This window comes from Arvicola amphibius, chromosome 11 (assembly GCF_903992535.2).
Source record: "Arvicola amphibius chromosome 11, mArvAmp1.2, whole genome shotgun sequence".
Lineage (NCBI taxonomy): Eukaryota > Metazoa > Chordata > Mammalia > Rodentia > Cricetidae > Arvicola > Arvicola amphibius.
This window is the reverse complement of record NC_052057.2, coordinates 48,714,626-48,728,998: the sequence shown is the minus strand read 5'-3', so window position 1 is coordinate 48,728,998 and position 14,373 is coordinate 48,714,626. Positions and strand designations below refer to the sequence as shown.

Here is a 14,373-nt window from a genome sequence, read left to right as displayed (position 1 = left end):
GATGTTTCTTTGTATACAAAATAAAATAATAATAAATAATAAACAAATATATATTATAAGTTTGTGAGCTTAGTTCTGACATCAGAGCCAGATTCTCACCTCTTACCCTTGAGGATGTTTAGTCTGGCTAGTACATGCATCAGAACAGTTCTAACTAAAATGCCTTTAAGAAAAAACTGCTCCTTCAAGATACAGCAGTTACCACAGCTTCTGCTTTCTACGAACTACTCATCTTTCTCTGTCATGTAATTAACTGTTTCATATTATGCCCTGAGTTTATAAAACCTGAATTGGTTATGTCCAATAGTAGATACTAAATCCAATATGAAACACGTAAAAAGGGATTCTATTTTTAAAATATCTTCAGTTAATAAAGAAATTTACAGCTGCAATTAAATTTCCAATTATTTTGAGATTTCATTAGCTTCCCCAGGCTCATACTGTCAGAGCACTGTGTTCTATGGAACACCCTACAAAGTACTCAAGAATCAAATCTTAGCAGTTAAGTGTTAGGACTCACTTTTGGTAGGTGGGGATTGAAAATAGTTCCAACACTTTGCATTGAAAACTTTGTGGTGAAATATATGTAAGTGTTAAAAACACAGACTGGTATGCACAGCTAGTACATGCATGGGACACGGAGAGATCTTCCTGTTGAACATGAATAGGGATACTACAGCAGGAGAGTATTGGGTGAATCACTAAGCACAGTGGTAGCCAATATGCAGAGCAGGCTGTGATCCAGGGAAGTATGGAAGACCAAAGAGCGTGTGAGAGCTCCCATTAGCAAAATAAACACAGGAAGACTGAGGCAGAGTTAGGAGTTCGCAACAAGGCTGAGCTATTGAATGAGACCCTGCCTATACACCAAGAACTGTATGCATTTAATTTTTACATGTTATTCTGTGCTAGTGTACTTACGTGTGGAGGTGTATGCATGAGACAGTATGCACATGGAGGTCACAGTATAACTTGTAATAGTTTTTTTTCTCCTTCCACAATATGGTCCCAGGCATCGAATTCAGTTTCCCAGGCTTGGCAGAAAAGACCTTTCTTAATGACCTATCTTGTGAACCCCAGAAAATAAACTTTAAAATATATTTTATTTTTTGAGAATTTCATATATTATATATTTAATATAATTCAAACTCCTTGGCTCGTCCTTCCCCCTTCCTATCCCTTCCCACCCAACTTTGAGATTGCTTTCTTTTTCCCCTCTTAGGTCGAGTTTCGGTTGCACAGCTAGGCTTGGGGCTGGGGTCTGCTTTGGTTTGTTCAGTCTGCGGGTGTGAGGGTAGTCACATAATTATAAAACATGGCTGTTCCTCTGCCAGCAAGCTGACATACTAAAGTTAGTGTACTGCTGGTCTTTTCCTTCACCGTGTATTTTTCTCTGCTTCACAATAAATGCTGTACACACATATACTCACTTATAGCTGTAAACAGTCTTTCTACCAAAACCTAAAGACAAGTGTATCACCAGTTTGACAGCACATTAAGAGTAGAATTAATTTTAGATAAAATTTTCAATATATTAGCACTATATTATATATATTTACATTTGAATTTATTATATATCCTCAGTTTTTAAAATATCTTAAACATGCTGAATTAAGAAACAAATAGTTAAAATTTACATACCATTCTCACTCCACCCTCAGATTTTGGTATGTGAATTTTCTGATTTTTTTCTGTGCTTTCTCAGACATATACAAATACACTATCAAACCAGCTATTAGTTTTAATACATGAACATTTTCCCTCATTCTCATTACAAAACCAGTGAACATTATGACTAGGCAAAAGTATGTTTTCTATAATCACTGAATTAGCTTCAGTACCTCCTCACTAAAATGCTGGACCCATCTGGACAGTGCACTCATGACAGAAAGCCTGTGTTTACATGTATGTTTAAATTATTTAATATGCTTTGTGTCTTTAATGCACAGAAACTACTATTTTCAATAACGGAAAATCCAATAACATGCTAAACAGGAAAAAATAATACACCATAACAGAAACCATGCTATTGGTGGGGTCCGGCAATGAGAAGGCTGCACAGGGAAAGTACTTGCCTCCGAGTCTGAGAACCTCGGGTAGATGCCCGTACCCACAGAGTGAAAGGAGTTAGCTGACTCTGGCAATTTGTCCCCTTCATGAACATCATGGTGTGTGTGACACACACAAGTGTGCTCATGAACACACACACACACACACACACACACACACTCACACACAATAAGTAAATATTCAATTTAAAAGCATGCTATAGAGAGTGCTATTTTTCCCTCCCAAAACAGAAAACAAAACTGCAAAGATATTAACTAAAATGTAAGCCCCAACTGTACAAGATGCCTTAAGTTTTCTGAAGGGGAACATGACTCTCTGAGGTATTACAGTGCCAGGTTGGTTGGTAGAACCAACAGAGTAAGCTCCTCTTCTGTCTCCCAGCTTCACCAAGCCCTTTACTATAGTGTTCCTGGAAAAGGATGTATCAGATATTAAACTGGCAAGGACAGACAATACACTTGATCTTATCTGAGTGACCAAGAAGTCGTGAGTGCTATTTTTTAAATAAAAACAATAAATCAAATATGTCATTGTCAATAAATCATTAATGTCTCCGAAATATGCTTATGTACTTCCTGTAAGAACTCTATGGCCTTCTAGGCAGTGTGGGTCTTTGGACACTCTAGAAGACCATAGGCATCATTCTGCCAGTTCATCAATAGAGGATAAAGAGTTTCTAGGACCAAGCAGATTTGTCTACCTCCAATTTACAATACCTTCTTCTCTGGCTGTTGTTCAGGGATCCATGTCTACTGTTTTCATGGAGGTATTTTGTCTAACAGCTCTTCTTAGAACTTTGTTAAATTTATAGATCTCTGGTTTATATATTGTACTTTCTTGTTCTGTATTCATGGGTTTTTGTGTGTGAATGGGTGTGTCTCAATTTGTATGTATTTCTTGTGCTTTTTTCTTTAGCTTTATTGTGCTTGATTTTTTCTATTCTAGCTTCTTCTTCTTCTTCTTCTTCTTCTTATTATTATTATTATTATTATTATTATTATTATAGATTCTTATTTTCTAATGAGAGAAAAAAGGCTTGGAGTTGAATGGGTTAGAAGGGGAGAAGATTCTTGGAGGAGTTGGGGGAAGGGAAACCATAATATATTGTATGAAACAAAACTTTTTTCAATAAAAAGAAATATTTAAATATGTCTATTTATAAATAACTATATATATAACATAGATATACTTGAAATTGTGTGTATGTTTTCAGTACATGAATTAAGACCATAAAACATCTTGCAAGAATCAGTTTTCCCCTTCTGATATGTGAGTCCCAGCTATGAAGCTCAGGTTATCAGACTTGAGGGCCAATGCTTTTACCAGATGAGCTATGTTTCTGTCTCCTGACCTTTAATCTCTTAGTGGTCTGAGCCCAACCTGGAAGTGAGCGAGCCTTGCTCCTGCTCTACCTTCAAGCAAACAGAATGCACTACTAGCATGAACATTCTCTAGACAGAAGTCTCTCTGGCCTTGTTTTGTAGAGGTGGAAGGTGATGTTGACAACACTTACCAGTGAGATTTACTAGAGTGGGGGCACAGGCTTCTTCTCACTGCTGCTCTGAGATGAGGTGATGTGGAAAACCAGTCAAGCAGCAAGACACTAAGTGGAAGTCAACAGCCCCAACTTTCTAAATGCAAACCAGGCTTTAAGATGGGAAAGTTATCGAGGCAGTGGGCCGTGACGTGTTTAACAGTTTGTGCACATATTTCAGGATTTTAAATATTTGCCAGTGTAACACAAAGTGAGAGAACCAGCTCTATATGATTAGTACACTTGGCCTCAATGTGAAACGGTAACGATCAAAATATAATTTCTTATATAATTGCTATTATAAATCCACTCTGACTCTAAGGGGCTTTACCTGTCACTGTTAATTAAATCTGCGCTTTGTCACCTGTGATGATCCATTCACTACAGAAAAAGTCGTTAATTTTTGAACCAATAACAAATTACAAAATGTAATTGTGAGGGCTGTTTTATTTCCAGGGCTAAGTGATGAAATCCCCTTAATATTCAACAAAGGTGAGGTAACTTTTGAGTGTTACCATAGCCCTGTCTCACAGCCCATTGGGTTTAGTATTGGCAGCAAGCATTCTATAATTTTTCAGTTCTTAATTAGATTTAGCTATTAATTTAACTATTCTATCATACAGGAACAGAGAGTACAACCCTATTTGCTAGTTAATTTTTCTTTCTGCTTTTACTAAACAATTTCTGATGGCCACATATGGCCACAGATTTGCTTCTGGAGCCTTGTTATTCAGTTGCCTATGATGCATGGCATCGCACGCACACTGCTTTACTTTCTACTGGCATAAAAATTTAGGAATTTTAGATATAATCACAATTTATATTTGTGCAAAATTTATAAAGCAATTAGGACACATCTGTCTTATTATTTTTAGTATGTTTACTTTATTATATAGTTTATTTATGTGTATGTGTATAAGGTATTGCTAGTGCCCACAGAAGACAGATGTCGGTGGGGATCAGTTCCCCTGGTACTAAAGATACACAGACCTATATGCCAGCAACGTGGATGCTGAAACTGAGTGGTGGGTGTCTGGTTGACCAGCAAACATATTTAACCACTGAGCCATGTCCAGATCCTGTCTTTCTGTGCTTTCTCACTATCTGTAAAGTATGTTCTTCCTTTCCTTGCACAGATAAACTAAACTGAGGTCCACGAATGATATTTTATTATTCTCAGTCACACTGTTATTATGTGGCAAAGTCTTTGTCTCTAAACTAATGACTTTTCTAAAACACTGTGTATCTCAAATCACTAGTTTGATGGATAATAACAATGGAAATTAGCAAACATACACTGGAGATTTAGTGACTTCCCCAAATTAACAAATAGCATCATATCAGAAGATATCCATGGATAATACATAGGTTAGATAGAATTACTGTAATTAAAGAGGTTCCCTTTCAATACTGAGGCCAAGACAGGCTCACAGAGTCAATGAGCATCATCATGAGTACACACTCCAGAAGTTCTAAGATAAGAAATAAGAGTCTGCAAATGAGAAATAACAATTGCAAAGGTAAGTGCAGGAGACTGAGGGGATCTTGTCCCAGTGTAAACACAAAGTTTTTTGGTTGGTGAAACCATGTCACAAAGGCTAACAGATGGCACCTGTGAGAGACCTTGCCTCCAAGGCCAAAGATGTAAATTCACAGAGACCCCAAAGATGGAAAGAGAGAACCAGCTCCTTCAAGTAAGTTAACTTCTCACCTCTGTATGCATGCTATAATATGTGCATCTTGCACACACAAGCAAATAAATAAATAAATAAAAATAAAGTTAATGGATCAATGATAGAAAGATACATAGAGTGTCAATCCCCATCTGTCTTAAATCTGTCATTATCATTATGTAAATAACTACAAATAGAAAAGTGTCTAGGTAAACCTGAAACTTTCTGACCTCTATTTGAAGATTGGTATCTCCAGATTTATGGTAATAGTTAACAGTTTGGTGATGACTAATGAATACAAAGACCCCAAATGAGAACCCCTAATAAGTATCACAAACCAGCAGATTCTAAGACCAGGCAGGCAAAACAGAGTAAGACAGAGCAACGTAAACATAGCTAGGACGACAGGAAATGCTGCACGTAGAAGTGAGAAGATTCTTGTAGGAGACAAGGTAAGGTAGAATTTTCTGCCCAGATGCCTGCGAGCCAGCAGAGCTATCTGAAAGAATCTACACTAGCAAAAGAATTAACAACAATATAAAGACATGTGGAAAGAAAAATGCATTATCGTTGTGCATGTAATGAGGTAATATGAATTGTTTAATTCACAGTACATCTATTTTTCAAATGTTATAGATCCATACCTATTAAAAAATCCTCCTTATCCTGTTAAGTAGACAAGGAAATGGCAGAACAGTAAACTCAGTATATCTGTATTTAAGAGGTGAAAATACTTGCTTATAATGCATACAAAGGGGCGTGCAAAGCATCAACTTCCTTTAGTGTTTTGTGACAGTATCTTTCCATGTAGTCCGGACTTGCCTTGAATTTAAAATCTTCCTGTTTCAGCTTCCCAAGTGCTTACACTACAGTCACGAACTCCCACACCTGGCTGCCACAGTCTATTTAACAATAACATTGACTGACAGCAAAGACTATGCTAATCATATTGTTTACATATTTTGAGTTTCATTGATGTGAAGGTTAATTATAAGTTTTCATGTGATCATATTCTTGCTTAAGTCCTACTAATTTTAGGATGTAGTTCTCTCAATTGCAAACACATTTCAATTTTTCTCTTGGTTACACTTGATCTGAACACTACCAGGTGGTCTTGATACAACAGATTCAATGAGGTTCATTGAATCATGTGCACCTTGAATACAAAAGCAATATTTCTTCTGTGGTGAAGGTGAATGGGTCCCTAGTGTCTCAAACAGCACAAAGCTGTTTGCAAGATCATGATAAAGATGAAAAAAATTCATGTTTAAATTAGGACCAGTAGGTTAAGGTTCCTTCTTTCTTCAAGGTGTCATTTTATTTTTCGGTGTATGAATGATTTGTCTGCATATATGCATGTGTGGACACCCTGTGTCTGCCCACAAAGGTCAGAAAAGTTGTTGGATCCCCTAGAACTGAGCTACAAAATGCTTCTGAATCACCATATGAGTGCTGGTAAATGAACCTTTGTCCTCCGCAACAAGTACTCTTAATTTCTGAGTCAACTCTGTAGCCCTAAGTGAGGCTTTCTTAATGAATGTAAATATTTCTTCCATTTTCATGACACCAATTCAATGTTTTAAACTATCTGTTCTCTTTTTACTATTTTCTTTTTTTTATAAAAACGTTTTTCTCAATTAATCTAACAATATTTTGACTGTTACTTCTTATATACCTATAAGCCTATCATATCATTTCAAAGTAGCAACCAGCTTTGTGGTTATCTGGGAAGCACTGATGCCAAAGGGATCTGGCCACTAAAACACTGCTGTTTCCAAATCCTCCTCTTATCTAAAGAAAGTATTTGAGAGGAAATACTGGAAAGGAAAAAAGAAAATCCAGAAACTAAATGTCTTAGCAGACTCCATGCTTTAAAAATACTTCACAAAGTCAATGTCTTGACACCACAGGTGATTCACTCTCCAGCATTGCATTCTTGATGTCTTAATACCACAAGTGATACACTCTTAAGTAATGCATTCTCTATGTTTTCACACCACAAGTGCAATGCTCTCCAGCAATGCATTCTCCATGTCTTCACACCACAGGAGTTACACACTCCAGCATTGCATTCTCAATGTCTTCACACCACAGGTGTTACACTCTCCAACAATGCATTTCTCTGCAGATCTTGTAACCTTACATTTCTCCAACTTCATAAGCTAGCCACTAGATGTAGATCACAGCTTCATACAGCTCTTATTACTTCATTTTTAAAGAACGTTTCAAAAGAATCATAACTAAAAACAAATATCAATTTGTACATGCATATGTCTAAGGTGACCAGTGTCTTTGGGGAGATTAGTGCATGGTATCATAGATTTGAGGGGAAATGCATGAGAATTCGAATGCTAAAATCCCAAGGGAAGGCTGGGAAAATCTCTACATGGGTAAAGTAAATGCTAATCAAGCTTAAAGGCTAAAATTTAAATTCTCAGTACAATGAAAAAGCCTGGGAGAGTGGGGTTGTGTCTGTAGACCCAGGTTTCCTATGGCAAGATGGCAGGAGAAGAGAGAATCACCACACTCTCTTAGGTCAAATAGCCAGGCACATACGACAGTATATGCAGCCATGAACAACAAAAGAGGACCAACACTTAATGGTATTGTCTCACCTCCATGTGGGTGCTGTGTATTGCATGTGTGGAACCACACTCATTTGTAATGATACAGGGTATGGGGGGTAGAAGAGGAGGAGGAGAAAAGAAAAGAGATAATGCAAAGGAATTTCCCACCAAAGAATGTGTCTAGATTGAAAATACCCTGGTTGTTAGAGATTATATGGCAGCAGGAGAAGCAGAAGTAGAGTCATCTCAACTTTGGCCTGGACACACAGTGAACAAGTGACATGAGAATGGACACAGAGAAAACATCACATTCAAGGCAAATAGTTTAAGTGAGTACCTTTAACCTGAAGAGAAAGTGCCACCGCAGTGGCTACCAAATCCATCAGTAGCGTTAGTAAAAGTGTCTCTGATATTGTCCAACTATTCTAATGTCAAAATGACATAGTTTTCATCTTCACTGAACCAGTAACAGAACTATGATTAAATCATCCTGTGTCATGGCAGAGGAAAGCAAACAGCGGGAATTATTAGTCACTAGACAGCTCTACCATCGCAGATTTTTTCCCATATATTACCAAACTCCTCAATGTTTCAGGCAGCACTCGCATCAGATCTCCCAAGTCAAGACTGTGACTCAGCACATAAACTCTTTTCCAGAAACGAAATGTTGAGCTTTTTCTGTTGTTATGAGAATTTCTGAAAATTGTCCTCATTTACTTCAGTGAGCAACAAAGAGTTTCCAGCTGACAATGAGAAGCAAACATCATCTCATTCCCAGAAATCCATACAAGAGCAAAGCTTGCTATAAACTCTTACTCTTTTATTTTGATTTTTGTAGTGTTCGGGAACAAACCTGGACTCAAACACTACCACTGACCTACCCCACTAGTGCTGGACCATGTTTAGAAGAAAAAGCTATTATGACACTTTGTATTTGGAGGCAATGTCAGACACAGAATATTGTCATGTGCCAGACTTCTATAACATGCTCATCCCCTAACGAGTGCTTATGCTTCTCAAACAATGCCCAGCCTAGTAATTAGTCTGTATTTGCAAATAAGGGAAGTTCCCGTCTGCCACCAAGCGCAAAAATTAAAGGAGGCGATAACACAATATGTGTGTGATTTAAGGGACAGTTCAGCCCCAGCCTCTAATTGCTCTACGGATCTGAATTGGCAAAACCATAAGACATTCAACAAAAGACTCCATGCAGGTAGGCCTATAAAACCTAATTATTTCTCACAAAGTAGACCATTCCTTTTAAAATAAAAAAAGCCATGAGCAATAAAGACTATGCCATTAACAATTAGTCTTCTGCACACATGATTAGACTCAGACAGATAAAGCCGCCTTTAAATTTAATGACGAATCCTGTATTTTTGGCAGAGTTCAATATTCTGTACTAATTATGTTAAAAGACCTTGTGTTACTTAAAGGTACTTACACTGCAAAGTATGACACGCTCTCCATGGAATCATGGGTAACACTTAATATTCAACTCTGAAATCAACAGACACTTGAATGGACGAATTCAGGAAGACTCCGCAGTGGTCTGCAGTACTCCAGTCTGTTTTTAGGAGAAATTTTAAGCCCCTGCCAAGCAGAATACTTACTGACACACTTCAGTTCAGCAATAATAATGGTTAAACCATGAAAAACATATTCCTTAAGCAGACATTCTTAAATTTAAGAATGAATTAAAATGGATTCAGATACCCAACCAGAAAAGAAGGCTGATGAAAAATAAAACAAAAAGAGGGAACTTGTCGTTGTTATCTTTGATTTGTCCAACATTTTTGGAGTTTTTAAAATAATGGTACAAAAGACAGCAGAATGAACCTATTAGAATTCTGAAAAGCAACACTAGTTTAGATTTCCTGAAACCCAATCATCATATCTATCTCTAAGTAGAACAGATTCCTTCTTCTCTTGCTGCTTTACACAAGCCTGACTCTACCCAGGGTGCAGATGTCTCTTCTGTGAATGGTAATGGGCATTATCGATGTATGCCACAGCTACACAAAGGAACAAACCCAGGTCAAGGCGGTATTAATTAACAAGACTTTTTTTTTAATATCAAGTAACATAGTGAATTTCTTTTACATTAACAGTCTCACTACTATCTTTGTTTTTAGAAACGAATGGCCCAGGGAGATATTTAATTCATAAATATCCATAGTCTTTGTGAAAGAAAACAGCATTTTACCCGAATGGTGATGCTTCAAAAGATAACCATTTTAATTTGATTTCTGATGTGTAGAATGGAGAGACAGTAAATACAGTCTCAGAACCATGAGGAAGCTGAGGAATCTTTTTTTTTGCTCTTAACTGCACAATAGTTAGTGTCTCCATAGAAACTGGTGGCATTGGGTGAAGTGCTGCCAACAAACCAGGGTTTTTAAAATACACAGAGATGCTCCCAAAGCAAGAACAGTCACACATCCTCCTTACAATGGAAAGGTGATGGCAGAGCCTTCACAGGGTAAGAACGGCAGCTCAAATCAAGGAATCTTTTAATAGAACTAAGTCCCATTTTATCACTATTTTATTCAAAAGTCATACAGAAAAAAATAACTTCTGGCATCTAGCAATAGAGGACTTTTAAGAATTCTGCAGTTTTGGATGTTATAAACATGCTTATTTGTATTTGTCTTTCTAACAGTTTACTCAGGGTTGAGCCTTCCTTGTGGGATCACTACTGACGGCCTGTAGTAATTGGATCACACATACTCTTGATCATATGTGGACCTGTCCCAGAGACCTGTGCCCTGGTCTCACTTGTTTCTACCCTAGTCAGCCATCACACTATTGAAAAGTCCTTCTTCAACTCTGACTTTTGCACACAAGTGTTTCTTATCAAAATTCAGAGGTGGAATGTTGGCAGATATGTATAGTGATATTTTATTTATGTTTTTAATAAATAAAGATTACCTAAAGATCAGAAGGGCAAAGCTAAGCCACTAGGGATCAGGTAGTGGTGACACACACCTTTAATCCCTTTAATTCCAGGATTTGGGAGACAGAAGCAGAAGGATCCCTGTGAGTTCAAGGCTATCCTGGGCTAAACAAGATCAATGCAGAAACAAATCGAGATGGTGGTGGCTCACACCTTGAATCCCAGTACTAGGGAGTCACACGGTTAATCCCAGTACTAAGGAATATAAAATGGGAGGAAAGAGAGGTTCAGGCTGCTTAGTCTGCTGTCACCCACACTTTGTAGAAGTAAGACTTCTCTAGTAGCCTGGCTGCTTAGCTTTTCTGATCTTCAGGTTGCACCCTAATAACTGACTCTGGGTTTGTATTAGTTATGCTATAGTTATGCATTATCTAAGAATCTTGTATAGCTTCAAATTTGGCCTAATTTTATCCATAACTAGCTGTGCCCTCTTTACCAAGCCCATTACTCCTTGTTCCCAATTCTCAAAGGGAGTGCAGAACTGTCACTAAAATACTCTCCAACTGCATCAGAAGACATTAAAAAGTAGCTCAAGGCATTGTCTAATTTAAACCACAACATGACTGATGGGAAATTTGGTTAAAGAAATGTCTCTTTCTTTCCAATAAACAAATTGCCATGATTTAGTGGATTAGAGCACCAACGTGCTTCAGAACGTCTGAAATCTAAACTCCATCTTCGGGGCATCAAAAGAGTGGTCAAGGTTGCGCTTTTCAGAAATCACCAGGGGAATCAAGTCCTTGATATAAATATCATCTAATGGCTACACATTATAACTTTAGCCAGTACTAAAGTTTACAAGTACCGATCTTAGCTGGCTACTAGCAGTTACTCATATTTCTTGACTTCTGGCCCCACTTCTCTAGTTTTTATATCAAGAACACATAGCCTTCCCTAATTCTGATACTTCTCACATGTCTTTATCAGGATCCTCATGACTAAAGTGAGGCCATGCAGATTAATGTGCCACACCAAGGCATACAACCATACCTACAATGTCCCTTTATATAGCATTAGGGGCCAGACATCTTTGGTGAGAGAATTATCTTGTACGTATACTTCAAAAAGTGTTGAATGATTTCCATAGGGTTTCTCTTGCACTGTTGTGAACTCCGAACTTTGAGATGTTTGCCAGCATGCTAGACAAACACCATAAGCTACAGCACTAGAGTTCCACATAGTTAGGAGAAAATTCTATTGAATCATAGCAGGATATACAATGAATGTACGCTGGTAAAGGAGCCCACTATCTACTCCCAAAAACAGTATCAGCATTCAGCATCCTTCTGTCTTCTAAATAATTAGTTTGCCCTTCCACATGTCAGTTCTACCTTCTATAGAAATTTCTTTCATATGCAAGGAATGAATGTGAAAGATATTAGACCTTTAGACATAAGAATGCAGATATAGGTTTATTTCTAAAGAGAACTCATCTAAAAATGTGCTTAATTATGAATAGATGCTATGCAAAGTTGAAAAATGACAGGATTTCTGCATTCAATACAAGGAACTCATTATGGTATCATAAAGAACCAAGGCTCTGATCCTTCATAGCATTTTAATGATGGTAGATTTGTTCCTTTTTTCCTGGAGACTATAAAGTACATTATGGTCAGAGGGGGTTCTGCAAGCATCTTTTCTCGCCTTACGAAAGTTGGTGACCCAAGTTCACATAAATAACAAGACAGTTTTCTGTAAGATGTAGATGTAATTAAAATGAACTGATCTGACTTTTTTGAGTGCTTTCAAAATTATATTTTCCAAGAAATTGGATGCTGTAAAAAGTAAGAAAAGTTATCACTCCTATAGTTATAATTAACATGAGAACATTTACAAGAATTTCAGGAAGTATACAATTAACACTAATATGCTAGAATATCTCCCAGGAGTGTGTAGTTTGTGTATTTGGGGAATCTGATTCATTTTATTCTGATTTACCCAATTGTCTCCGTCTACTCATCTTCACAAAAGATGAATAACTAACGGCATGTATCCTGTCCTGCTGGCAGGAGTGTGACTGTGCTCAACTCAATAGGTGATTAGCTCTGCTCACCACAAATTCCCACTTGACAAATCATCCTTTGTGACTCTATGCACAATCATAGTCTGTCACTTGCAAAATTATCTTTTGTGTTTCTTTTCCCATCTTCTTCCAATCTCATAAAAGGGGACACTTCTCCCCCATGTCCACACCACATCCCTGGTAGAAAAGAGCTCATTACTGACATCCTTAGTAGAGAAGAGCTCATTACTTAAGAGGCAGTTGACAGTGCTGCTATTGCTCAGTCCTCAAAAAGGTATCTGTAGCTATTCCAATGCTTTTGTGTTTGCTTTTGTTTCTGAATGGCAGAACATAAAGGGTTCTGTCATATTACCTGAACACTTTTCCACAGCAGAGACCCAGAAGTTACAGCCACAGATACTGCACAGGATACAGTAGAATAGTAGGCATAGAGAGGGAGTTCAGGAAGGAGAAGACAACTCAGGGAAAAGGTCTTACCACGGAGGACTTTGACTTCTCAGCACTCTATATAAATGCCAGGTATATGTAACATTCTGCCCATAATGCCAACATCCAGATGGAATAGTCAGAAGATCCAAAAAGCTGTTGGGTTACACATACTCTTCAATGTGGTGATCTTTGCATTCAAGTGACAGAGGCATTTATCAATATATAGGTGGAGATAAATCTGGGAAGACATATAGCTTCAAACACACACACACACACACACACACACACACATACACACACACCATGGGGTGGGGAGATTCAAATCAGGCTCGTCATAAACTTCTGTTCTGTACCTACGTTTACTGATAGAGGAAAGTTATTGTGAAGATTAATATTATCAACATGACAAATTTTAGAATCACCACGGAAACAAACTTATGGAAATGTCTGAGAAAGATTTGTATTAGGCTAATTGAGGTATTGAGAATTATCCTAAGTATGGAAAACACCATCCCATGGGGTGTGCTGCCAGAATGAGTAAAATGAGACAAGTTAACTGAGAACCAGTGTTAACTATTACCTGTTCCCTGACTGGGTGCAGGATGACCAGCTGCCTCAAGCTGCAGTCATCCTAATTCCCCCAACATGGTGGACTGTTTCAAACTGTGAACCAAGATAAATCTTGATTCCTTAAGTGGTTTCTTCAGTCACTTGCCATAGCAACGAGAGAGGCAGCAAGCACACTGGTGTTTGTATCCGCTACAGAAGCAGCATGTTCATATAATCCCTGAGAACACAGCAGAGCATCTCGCTGTAGCCCTGAAAAGAAATCAGACCATCTGTCTGCCCTCATGACACATTTGGATAAGAATATCAGGGTGGAAATTAAGGTCAGAACAAACCAAGAGAGAAGATTTGACAAGAGTAGGCTAACATATTTAATGTCAAACAGATTTTAGATTTGGCCTAAAATTTATAGATGCCCTCTTTAAACTATGTCAGTGACATTTAGTTTAGATTCCTTTATCCTATGTTCATGCTCTGTAAATGATCATGAAATTTGGGCTTGGAAATGAGAAACCCATAAGGAAGTTGGGATATAGAGCAAAACAAACGTAGAG

The 14,373-nt window shown here is 37.7% G+C and overlaps 1 protein-coding gene and 1 non-coding gene across 7 annotated transcripts in view; both read right to left on the bottom strand.

Moving 5' to 3' along the window:
• The window catches only part of Nlgn1 (neuroligin 1), a 682,701-nt gene that overhangs the window by 573,394 nt on the left and 94,934 nt on the right, over nt 1–14,373 (bottom strand). The gene's annotated exons all lie outside the window — the stretch shown is intronic.
• Nucleotides 2,370–2,558, bottom strand: LOC119826965. The gene has a single exon (XR_005287523.1). It is a non-coding gene; the product is annotated as a U2 spliceosomal RNA (small nuclear RNA).